The 12,601-nt window shown below is 36.3% G+C and overlaps 1 pseudogene; it reads right to left on the reverse strand.

Moving 5' to 3' along the window:
* Positions 1 to 241: 241 nt before the first annotated feature.
* On the reverse strand, positions 242 to 10,954 carry LOC122335666 (annotated as a pseudogene).
* Between the last annotated feature and the right edge of the window lie 1,647 nt (positions 10,955 to 12,601).

A 12,601-nucleotide genomic window follows, 5' to 3' on the forward strand; every position in this document is an offset into this window, starting at 1 on the left:
TCATATCCCAGCAGTCCGAAACGATCCCCCTGAATGCCCTCTGAGAGTTCTGGTCTTCGCTGTTTGAGGTTTCTCCGTGTGTGCCTTCCTTCTCGGAAGAGTACAGTAGATGAATGTGCTGGTAGAAAGCTTATCCGACGATGCAAGAAGAAGAAATTAAATACATGGCGATCCAGAGATCAAATTAGCAGCAAAGTTCACATTTACTGGGCGATGAACGCGTGGTTAACGACCCTGATGTTCAGGTGCTGTAGACTCTTTGGGAGGAAGGTCCGTGGTCGCTGTGGGACGCCGCCATCATCATCATTATGGAGACCAGGCACCCGAGGTAGACGGTTGATGGTGTTGGCGGTCTGCCAGAGATGGTGGAGATGCGCTTCTCCACGCAGGCGGCCAAACAGTCGCGCCTCTGCGTCGTGGTCCCAGCACTCGATGGTCTCGGCATAGCTGGCCCAAACTCCCTGCCAGGAACGCGGAGAAAGATCATTTAAACGGTTTTAATTCTCCAACTCAAAAAATTGGAAGATGTCAAAAGCTGATCGCATTCGACAGGTTGCACAACGCTCTGTACCAAATTTCTAAAAATCTCTTATCAAAGTGCATAATCTAATCAAAAGGCGCCACTTAATAACTAGTCTGAAACTCTGTGTTTTCTTCCAGCAATAAATGCAGCAACTCCATCTCTGAATGAGCTATGAGTTTAACTAACCTGCATTAAGTCTACTTTTTATTTACTCATGCTATGAAACAGAATTATTCGTGATTAATTCAAAATAAATGTTTTTGTGAGTACTGTATAAATTCATTACATATACATGAACACACACACACACATACAGTATATATGTAGAAAATGTTTAAATATTACAAAATATATTCAATATTATATATATATTTATATTTATATTTATATATATATATATATATATATATATATATATATATATATATATATATATATATATATATATATATGTGTGTGTATAAATATTTACGTGAATATATAATATATATGTGAATGTGTGTATATTTATATATACATAAGTAATATTTTCATCTATGATATTTAGGTATTTAATGTTTAATAATATTAAAAGATTTTTTGACTAAAACTGTAAAATTATAACGCTAACATTTGATCTCCATTTAAACTTCCAAACCATCAAATATTTAGAGTAGAAAACTGCAGGAGCTTCCTTTAAAGCTTCTCTTTTATTGATAAGAACTTTTCATTACAAGATTAGGAAGTTTAGTTGGTTTATGTTTATGTTCCCAAAAGTGACTCGAAACTCAAATCGGATACAGTTTAGTTTATGCAGCAGCAATTACTGCAAACTGAGTCGCTCAAAACGCTGGAACACACTGCTTCATGAGCTGCTCTACAGTTCACATGCTTCCTCTAAGAACCTGCAGTGCATGTGCATTTATTTATCCAAATCATGGTCCATATGAAGCACGAGCAATCGTACTGGCTCTAGCTTCTACTCATAGTGCACATTCTCACCGGATACTTGATCCAGCAGCTCTTTAAAGATGGGCCGATCTTCTTGTGGACCACTACATCTTCAATAATCTTTTAGTGAAGGATGTGCAGGCCCCGCCTCCTCCTCAAAGTGACAGCTGGGTACTCCACTGCAGGACCTGAGAGGGATGTAGCAAAAGCATTAGCTGTATAAAGCAATAGGCCAGGCATGCAAGATCTGGCTAAGATCAAAAAAAACAGAAAAAAAACAGAAAACTGCTAAAGCACTATGCCTTTATGATACAGTAAGCACTAAAACACTCAATTAGTGTGTGTGTATTATTATTGTGTTCATGTTTTGGTACAAATGTAGCTAAAAAAAGCATTTTTAAAGCAATTTCTGAATTGCATCAAACTTTAGATCAGAATGCATGGAAATGCTTATTAATAAAGAAGACATATAAAAACAAGAAAGAGAAAAACACACTCCTAGATTTATAAGCTAGAGCCTTTACAGTTAAAGTCAATAAATAAACAGAAAATATTGGGGTTGTGCTCTGTACTTAGAAGTTAACTTATTATAATGCTCTATTTGATGGACAGCTCTTCCCCTCAGGCCACTTGTGACTTATAAACTACAACCTGATGCACAAATATACTGAATAATACAACACATATATTAACATTAACTATATACACTATGAATTAGTAAATTTCTAAAGTTGTACACTTTTCAATGCAGTAATACCAGTGCTAATGCAGTAACAGTCTGTGCATATATACCCATTTATCTGTTTATATATATATATATATATATATATATATTCATCCAATACACCTACAAACACCTGTGCAATATCTGTACATTGTAAATATGTATATATGATACAATTACACTGCTCTTATATTGTTAAGCATCTGGAACATCATTTTTAACATGTAATCACACAGACACATGCGCTTATGCAGACTTAACATCGGAGTGCAGCGACACCAGCTCCTACAGCACCAGCCCCAGAGCATGTCGACTTTGTGAAGGCCCTTTGAACAATAATTTCTCCCACCCTCTGGAGCAGCGTGTAAACGCTGAGTGCCCACCTGCAGCGAGAGAGAGAAAACAAATATACACTAGATAACTTTCACCGCCTCCCAGAGGAGTCTAGGATCACACTGTTTAAACTTCAAATGGCTGAATAATCATAAGGACTGAATAATAAGAGGCTGAAACATTTTTGTGGTTGCATTTGCACAACTCTTCAGTGAAACTGATTTGATCCTCGATCTAAAGCCTACATTTCTTACATTTTATTCAAAAGGCACTTACATAAATAAAGAACATCACAAGCACTTTCTTATATTTACAGAACACAGTGAAAAGGCGTAAAACAATTTTGTACTAGTTTAGTTTTTGAATCTGCATTTATATTTTTTGGTCTGTGTGCGTTTATTCTGAATTGATGAATCAAAACACTAGCAACAATATTTACAAGCACTAACAGTAAAACGTTTAGTGGTCAGCAACTTACAAATCAGCTTGATGAATTAAAAATTGACAGTGAAGCCAAAATACTGATCTTTTAAACTTTATATTTAGATAAAAACTCCTGATAAAGAGTATAATGTTTCCACTTTTTTGAATATAAGTATATTAAAAATGATTTCTATTTGATCATGTGACACTGAAGATAGGAGTAGTTAAGACAAAAATTCAGCTTTAAATCTCAGGAATTAATTAAATATTCTGACATAAAAACAGCTCTTATAGATTGTAATACTATTTCACAATATTACTGTTTTTATTTTACTTCTGTTCAAACAACTGCAGCCTTTCTAAAACACTATTTTTACCAACCCGCCTACATATCTGTAGCATGGAGGTAAAGAGACAGATAGACTGAACTGTAGGCAAATGCTTGGCTTTATCTCTGACCTGGCCGTGTGTATCTCCAGGCGTGTTTCAGGCTCAAGCGCACAGCCAACCCAAAGTTCGCAATCACTGGCGCTCAAATCAGTCTTGAGCAGGACATTTACTCTTGAAGTCTCTGCAAATCTACAAACCTCCAAATCACCCAGTGTCTCTCGCTTTATCACTACACAGCAAGAGCAAAACATTTACAAATCTCTTTAAAAAGTACACATCAAATGCTCGAGCACGATCTCCTTCAGATCTGTATTGATGCTGTAAAAGCTTTGAGATTTACTTCGCTCATGTACCTGTGTGCGATGGCGTGGTTTGGGTCCCTTCTGCTCTGTAAGGAAGGTCTTCGTGAAGGCACGCCAGGCCACGGGACATGCTTTGCAGAAATATGGCACAACTGAGGCTGAGCTCATGGTGCTCTCCTTCAGGTAATCTGTTAGTGAACCCTGCAATAAATTGGGACTCATAATACATATTATGGAATTTAACAAATAAAAGCAATATTGAAATAAAGCACTTACTGGAATATATATAACATATTTTAATTCTACTTTTGCCTAAGAAAATAAAATGTGAAATGTAAAGCGTGTGTACATTAAAAAAAAAAAAATAAACAAAATTTAAAGGACAAATAGGATGGAAAATACTAACATTTTAACTTAAATTGAAATAAAACAGAAACCATAAAATAAAAACTATTTAAAAAATATTAAGTAAAACCCTCATTGATACTAAATTAACATTATATATTATATATTACAATAACATCATGATACTGGGTTATGATTTTAGTGTGCAGATCATTGTTTTTTTTATGTACTCATTCTGAATTGATGCACCTGAGAAAGAATGAATGCTAAAATTGAAGACATAATGTATAACAATTAATATGCATGTTGTTTGGATACAGCATTTTATATTATCTTTAATTTTAATATATATTATTTGGTCCATTCTGATTCCACACCTTCTAGGGATATTTTTGAAACAAACTATTACTGACCTTCGTGGAATCTCTGTGACCAGCCACAACTCCATCTGAAGGTTTGTGCCTGCTTTTTCTGCTGAGATGTAAATGCAAGAATATTCTCATGTTTAAACCCTTCAGTGAGGTAAATGTCTCTTTCATTTTCTTGCCACTTACTGGGTTTGTCCTGTTGATAAACATATTTCAGAATTAAACACACACACGCTGCTTCTATCGGAGAAAAAAGCAATCCTGTTTTGAATAGTACATAAGTGGAGTATTTACTCTGGATGGGGAAGATTTTCACCGCCACATATTCACTCAGTAACTTTCAGGTCTCTCCAGACGCAGCCAAAGCGCTCCTCTGGCCTTTAACTCTAGCAACTGCAGTGGCTTCAGACCAACCTAGACAGGAGATGGTGGAGGAAGACCAGCATCCTAAGCAAGAACATTTAAATAAAAACACATAAGAATCAGTATCTGATAAGCAGTACAAGTCAATCAACATAAAAATATATTTATACAAATTCTAAAATAGGGCTGATAAGATAGCCTTATAATGAATAAGTTAAAATCCTTCCAACTTTATATATATATATATATAAATATGTGGGACTAAATCTTTTCAACAATCTAAAAGAAAAATAGTAACCATATCCTCAGTAATAGTCTCAAACATAAACCCAGACATATGCAAAGTATGGTGTCTGAAAATGCTTTAATGTTTTTTGACAAGGGTTACATTTAACTTGACCATAAATACAAAATGGTAAATTTGTAAAATGTCATCATTATAATAATAAAAAAAGAGTACTGCTTTTTAAAGTGAATACTTTTGTAATTTATTTAAACCTGTGACACAAAGCTGAATTTCTTAAAATATCACTCCAGTCTTCAGGATCAATATTATGATTCTTCAGAAACCATTCTAATATGCTACACAGCAGCTCATTTCACATTATTGATGTTGGAAACACTTTTGGAAACCGTGATACGAATTTATACGTAGCTGTCATACCTGGCCAATGTCAACGCAGGTCTATAGGGTGGGTTTTCGCTGGTGGCACGCCCAGCAGGCGAGCACCAGGCCAGAGAGAGGATGGCGAAAGGAATGAGGAGAATAAAACCAGCACACCCCACAGAGACGGCCCTGGCTGAGGAGGCTGGATCTTTTACTAGAAGAAACACAAACAGAACATCAGCAATAATGGACATGAAATATAACCAGGTGTAAATAAAATACATAAAAGAAAATGACACTAATCAAAATAAACATTAGAACTGCTTGATAAAATGCTGATTTTAACATCAATTTTTACAACATCAGATTTTGTATTATAACATTTATATTAAGATTTAAACACTGATAAGGATGAGTTAAGTTAAATGTAAAATAGAATGTCCATCATTATTTAAAAACATCTCTTATATGGATTTGGTATTGATCTGCCGAGGTAGCAGACTGTGAATAATAACTGAGGCGCCAGTGGTATAAAATATTGGCCCAAAAAGAAAGATCTGGACTAATTACGAGGCGCTTTTTAAAACAAATCCACACTTAAATGTTAAAATCAATATGAAAAGACAATATACGCACCCGCTTGTTACGCTGCTGCAAGCAGATTCAGGAAACCAGATTTTCGCGTGGGTCTGAATGATATATTAATTCATTTTTATTTTTCACTAGGTGTTGGCTGGAGCATTAAAAGCTCACAAACACCGCCTTTCCCAAATAAAAATCGCGGAAGGGTTTAAAAAAAGGAACTATCATTTGGGAGTTGTTGAATGCATTTTTTTTTTGGCATCTTTGTACAAATGTCAACTTGTGGGACTCTCAAAATCAAAATACGTAACCTTTCAAATCCTAAGTAATAAAAATTTAATAGCAATCATATACATATATATTTTTAGGCAAAAGATCCTTAAAGAATAGCTAAGTATGGCTGTGAGGTTGGGCTTCTATTCCAAGTGGAGCGATGGCTTGGCAGGTGTGAACTTCTCATTGCAATAGTTTCCTTCAGCAGCAGAAGAACACTGAGTATTCTCCTCTGTGGCCACACTGTCTGCTCAAGCACACACACACACACACACACACACATACATGAAAGGGGGAGATCTAAATCAATGTAGCAGTGGCAAACGGCAGCTCGATGGAATTCCAAATTAATTGCTAACTGAGAGACCCTGGTTCTTACAGACGCACTAAAAGCTCAGTGCTAGATCAAGAAACTTGCGCTTCTGACTGGTCTTAAAAACGCTGGTCGCTTCGAAACTTGTCTTAAGATGCAACAGTATTTTTATTTTACATGTTTTTAAAAATGAATTCAATATCTACCCAGCACGCCTGCTGTTTCCATCTACAAAAACAGGCATAAAATGTAGTAACCTATATTTACAGAAGAGCACACAGCATGCATGCAAGAACACCATTGTTTGAAGCTTATGTGTTGAATCCTCACTGATCGGCCATCTAATCTGACAACCGCTTGTCATCACAGGAGAATATGGCTCTGGCTCAAAAAAAAGCGCCAAAACAGCACTCAGAAAATGTATATTTAAGCTTATATTTCCTAAGCTTATATACACACCAATAAAAATGCTTTTTATAATCCAATTTACCCAAACAGTCTGGAATTAACGATTTATCACACACATTAAAAAATGAATTAGTTGTACAATCGAATGTTGATTTATTAATGCAGTAATCACAACGCATTAATTAAAGTTACATTCTGACATTTATAATGTTACAAGCAAAAGAATTCCTATTTTAATGAATGCTGAAATATTATAAAAGTCATCAGAATACGGAATAGTTCCTGCCGTTATATTAGAATGCTTTCTCAAGTATCATGCCAAATATGAGACTGAAGTACTCACACATGCTGCATCACAGAATAAACTACATATTTTAAAAATATTCACATAGAAAACTGTAGTTATTTCTAAAATTATAAATGACTTAGTATGAGACGTAAATGACATCTGACCTAATTCCCAAACTTTATACAAATAAAGTGTTTGTACAACTTCTCGTGCTGTTATAATAAACAAACCCGTGATAAGTCATTAACTTCAGGCTTTAAAATGTTCTTATTGCTTGTTTGGCAAAAGGCCAGCAGCTCAATCCGACAGTGACCTACATAAAAGGAGGTTTGATGTTACCTGTCATAACAGCAAAAATCGTCGAGCCAGCAGCTTTTTGACCAGACGAATGGTTCCGTGGAGTTCAATCCAGGAGGCGAAGAGTGCAGCTTCTGTCTTCTCCTCACACCTTCTCAAAACCGCTCTGATTGGTTTTCTCTGTCCGCCAGTTATCATTTGTAGTAGACGACTCTCTAGTCGCCACTCCGCCTGACTGCCCTGACTGATGAAAACACGGAAAGGAAGAGACTGAATGCATTTTTCTTGACCAAACAGTTGACAGTACAGCTGCATATCTTTCATGTCTAAAAGAAAAAACTCATACATGTTTGGAACAATCCTGAAGAGGAGTACAAAAATGAGTAATGTTGGTGAACTATGCCTTTAAACGCACAGTGCATTAAAAAATTAAACGTATTACATCCAAATGATGCATTGCAAATAACTTAACATTTTGCTTGCATCTTTAAATATAATACGAGTTTATTTATTTTTCATGAGACATTAAAAAAGCGTGGCTGGTTCCAATAATTAAGTATTAGCCAACAAATAACCGAATTGGAGGCACATAAACATTTCTGGTGACCCAGATCTACAGATCACAAGAAACAACTACCTGTCAATCAAACCTAATGAGATGTTTAAACACTTAACCCTTCAAAACCTGCGTCTAACTGGCCTGCAACCCCGAACCAAACACAGCCACAAACCACATGCTTCACGGGTAGATGATTTAAGACCAGTGAACTGGAGTTTCTCACCAAAGAAACCACCAAATCAAATCCATGATACGATCAAGCTAGCCGCGGCGCACGTCCATGTTTGAAACATCACGCAGCACCGCATCACGCACACATTTGCAAAGAACGGGCCGTAAGGATCGCAGATACGCAATGGCGCGATCCACGCCGCACAGGCCTCCCAGACTTCCTAACAGACTGAAATGGACAAAAATACAACACTGCAACACATTTTCGTTTTTTCCATACCCAATGATGAATTTAACATCACCAAGCGCTGCTACTTTTTAAATATTTTTTAAAAAGTTATTTATAACAATACTTTTGATCAATACCACTAAACTAACTTTTAGAAAACATTTATCCATCTTTTCTTTTTGATGTTGCTTACGTAACTCTCAACACATAAAAATATTTTCTTGTTTATTTTTTTAACAGCCAACCTAGGTTTGCTACACGAAAATCATTATGTCACGAGTTTCTGTTTCCAAGGGGAAATATTTATGATTACGACAATGTTGACATTGCATGCAAAGAAAATGCAGCCAGCCAATTGACGCTATGCACCGCCACCCTTCCCCGCAACGTGAATTCATTCCACTGTCAGCACCCAGATTTGATATAGACTGAACACATAGTTTAGCGCTGTGGTTTTCACATGAGCGAGACGTTCATTGTGCATTTATTGGCCAAACACTGCTGATAACACGTACAGTTTGTCACTGATACCGGTACACATAAGGAGGCACTACACCAGCAACCCCAATAAACCACTGCACTCATTTCATCTTTACACACACACACACAGAATAAGTTTATTTCTAAGATCCCTGACCCCTGTGTATTCTTTCAGTTTTGAATAGACTTTACCTTCTTCACCCGCTACTACCCTACAAAGGATTAATAATACACACACACACACAACTGATGGAGGGTGTATCAAAGAATTTTGCAGGCTTCTTCCATCAGACCTGCATGAATCACAAATCAGCTCAGTATGCAAAGATTTCTCACTGTTCCCCAAAACAATGATCAAAAATCAACAGATAACTGACAAATGGAAATTTAAGTTCAGTGGTCAAATGTCAATGCCAACAAAATGAAGAGAAAATAAAAGATAGTTTTAAATAACTGACACACAACAATGTGTAAAATATGCCCATATACATATAAATGCATATGTATATTATACACACATAAGTCAGTTACTTATATACACCAAATTTAAAAAAATATATAAATACCTAACTTCAGTTTCATTTAAAAAAACTTTCCTGTAAACTTTAATATTTATTTTTAGCATTATTATTTTTGCTTCTCTTTTATTACACCAGAACAACATTTTACCAACTTATCACTTCTAAACCAAAGTCCAGTGAAGACATTATTTGCATTTATCGGCTTGTTTAAATGCCATAACTCATAAACATTTTTTAAATAAAATTTTTATCTGCTTCACACTTAAGATATGCCAAAGTCTTGACATTGAAGACATACATAATTTTTATTTAACAATAAACAGTACAATTTATTTTGATAACAATGCAGTTAACCTTACACATAAACAAAGCACAAAACCACTGTTTCATGTCAAAATACAACACTGTTTTAACAATAAATACTGACCTACAAGTGGCAGCTCATGACAAAACAAAATAATTAGTAATTAAATTAGCATAATATAAAGATATAAATGCAATAAAGAAGGCAAATAGACACATCTAAACCTAAGAAAAATGTTTAGCATTTTCTATCGCAAATGTCTTATAAACCTTAGAAAGAAAACAAATCAATTTGAACATTGCATGAAAACAATATACAAACCATTGTTTATACACCATTTGTTTCCGAATAAAACTACCAGCTGTTTTATTTCTTTGTTCTGTGTGCTCACTTTGCCTTTAAACAACCAGAAATACTGCACAAGCGACTTAAAACAGCCTACCGCCGTTTAATCAAACCTAAAACAACGAAATATCTCTGAATTGAGTTAAAATGAACGCCTAATCTGTTAAAGCCATGTCGTGGACAGTTTCTGTAAACAACCACGTCCTAAAAACCCAGCGCGCTATGCCTACATAGCTAGCATCGCGGTCCTCGCGTGAGAATCCAGAACGCTGTCTACATAGGCTTCTTTGACCGCCGCTTATGACGACGGCCAGCCACACTATGATTAGATATTATCGTTTTGGACGAAGATGAATCAAATAATGAGCGCCTTTACCTGAGCACCAGACGAGCGCCTGTGTTAGCCAGGTAACAAACATATTCCTTTCCTTCGAGGATCCTGGCGATAAACGGCGCCTTTGCGCCGCGAAGTTATCAAGAGCCAAAGAAAACGCATGAATGCGAGGGCCCGCGCGCCATTCTTCGCCCGCTATAATAACAACGCGAGCTCCTCTTCACAACGGCGCGGCGTGTCCTCAGAAGCGTGCGGATCGGAAACAGTCCCTGATGTCGCAAACATCCAGCGCTTTTATATTCTGGCTTTGGGCGGCAGCAGCGGGGAGCGAGTGCTTCTGCGCGCTTGGAGCAGAAGGAAGCCCTCTCGCGTGCGCCGTCCTGGTGCAGGCTTTCCCTCTGCCGGGGCAGCTGGAGGGCGAGGGACTGGCATGCGAAAAGCCAACGGCGTCCAAAAATAGCTCCTGGAGAGCCAAGGCATGTGGTGCCAGCGGGAAACCCGGATGTTCACCTGGGCCACCGTGACTCACCACTGCTGTCATCACCGGTCCAATGAAAGCGATGCAATCGAGTGGCGTAAATAGTTGCTGGAAACCTCCAGCATGCTGTGAAATTCAATTGCAATTAATAGAAGTCCCAATTAATTGTTGTAAACAGCCATATTTAAAACGGCAGCAAAATTGTATTCTTCCATAAAGCGTTATTAGAACAATACCGTTCTCATTATACAAATTTATTCAATTTAATATAATATGTATCTCCTGGATGCATCTAATACCATTGTTTTTTGGAATTGAGAGATCTATAGGTTCACCCGGAAGCCGGGAAATTTGAAATTTGGAATCTGAAGGTGCAGAAAAATCTAAATGTTGAGCAGTACACCAGGTATAAGTTCAACAGTTCTTTGCAATGCATGTTAATCAAAAATTAAAGGACGTGAAATTGTTAAATGCATTTCTAAAATATCGTATGAAAAAACGACCTTTGCCTAATATCCTAATGATTTTTTTGCCATATAAAACATAATTTTGAATCTATAAATGTATTGTTGCCTATTGCTACAAATATACCTCTATGTGACTTATGCCACACACTTATTAGGTCCAGGTTACACACACATACACACACACACACACACACACACACAGATATATATATATATATATATATATATATATATATATATATATATATATATATATATATATAGATATATACCAGATTTTTTTTTTAGCTAAGTGGCATAATTAAATCTCTAAATAATTCCATTTATGTAGATGAATGTAGTTGAAATAAAATAGCTTACAAACAATTTTAAAATATTATATAATTTATATATATATATATATATATATATATATATATATATATATATATATATATATATATATATATATATAATACTGATAGAATTCTATTTAATTTATATTTACTTGTTAGTTTTAATGATTCTTAATATTATAACTAAAGTGCATTTTATATGTTTTGTGTGTTTTTACTAATGAAATATGAGGCTGGGAAACAAAGTTGAATCAAATCTCCTTTAAAAATAATAATATAAATTATCATTAAATATTGTTCTAAAACCCTAACAACAGCATTATTAAGGTAGCGTTTTACTAATAAGCATGTTCATGTCCTAGTCCCATTTGTACCGTGTTATATCAGACTGAGCTGCTTTCTCAAATACATACAAACATGTGACCTGATGCTAAACTACGTTATTTATGACCTGGCAGCACTAGGGACAGTTTTTACTCTTTAGTGAAGCAGTCGGGCGCTAAATCTATATGGCATGTCAAACGTTTTCTCCTGCACACCCAATCAGCGAGACACAAGGGTGAGAGAAACTCCCAGCGCTGCTTGACCTCAGAGGTTGTCACGGCTTTGTCTCGTTCCTGTCCCCCCTCTAACAAAAACTTCAGAGGGTCAGCATTCCTCCCCCAGACCCCCGGATACCCAGCCGTCACGAACAAATTCCAGGATATTCTCGGCATGGCTTCCCAATACAAAGACTCTCGCGCTGTTGTCCAAGCGCTGTGCTACCTTTGAGCGCTAAACATCAAGCTGCTCTGTGAGGAAGTTGGCAACCAACACGCATCTGATTCCTGGGTGCGTTCACAACAGGGCTAAATCTGTTTGCAGGCGAATAGCTTAATTCCCAAAATATTCGCTTCCTTCCATCGGAT

Source organism: Puntigrus tetrazona, unplaced genomic scaffold (genome assembly GCF_018831695.1).
Source record: "Puntigrus tetrazona isolate hp1 unplaced genomic scaffold, ASM1883169v1 S000000846, whole genome shotgun sequence".
Taxonomy (NCBI): Eukaryota; Metazoa; Chordata; class Actinopteri; order Cypriniformes; family Cyprinidae; genus Puntigrus; species Puntigrus tetrazona.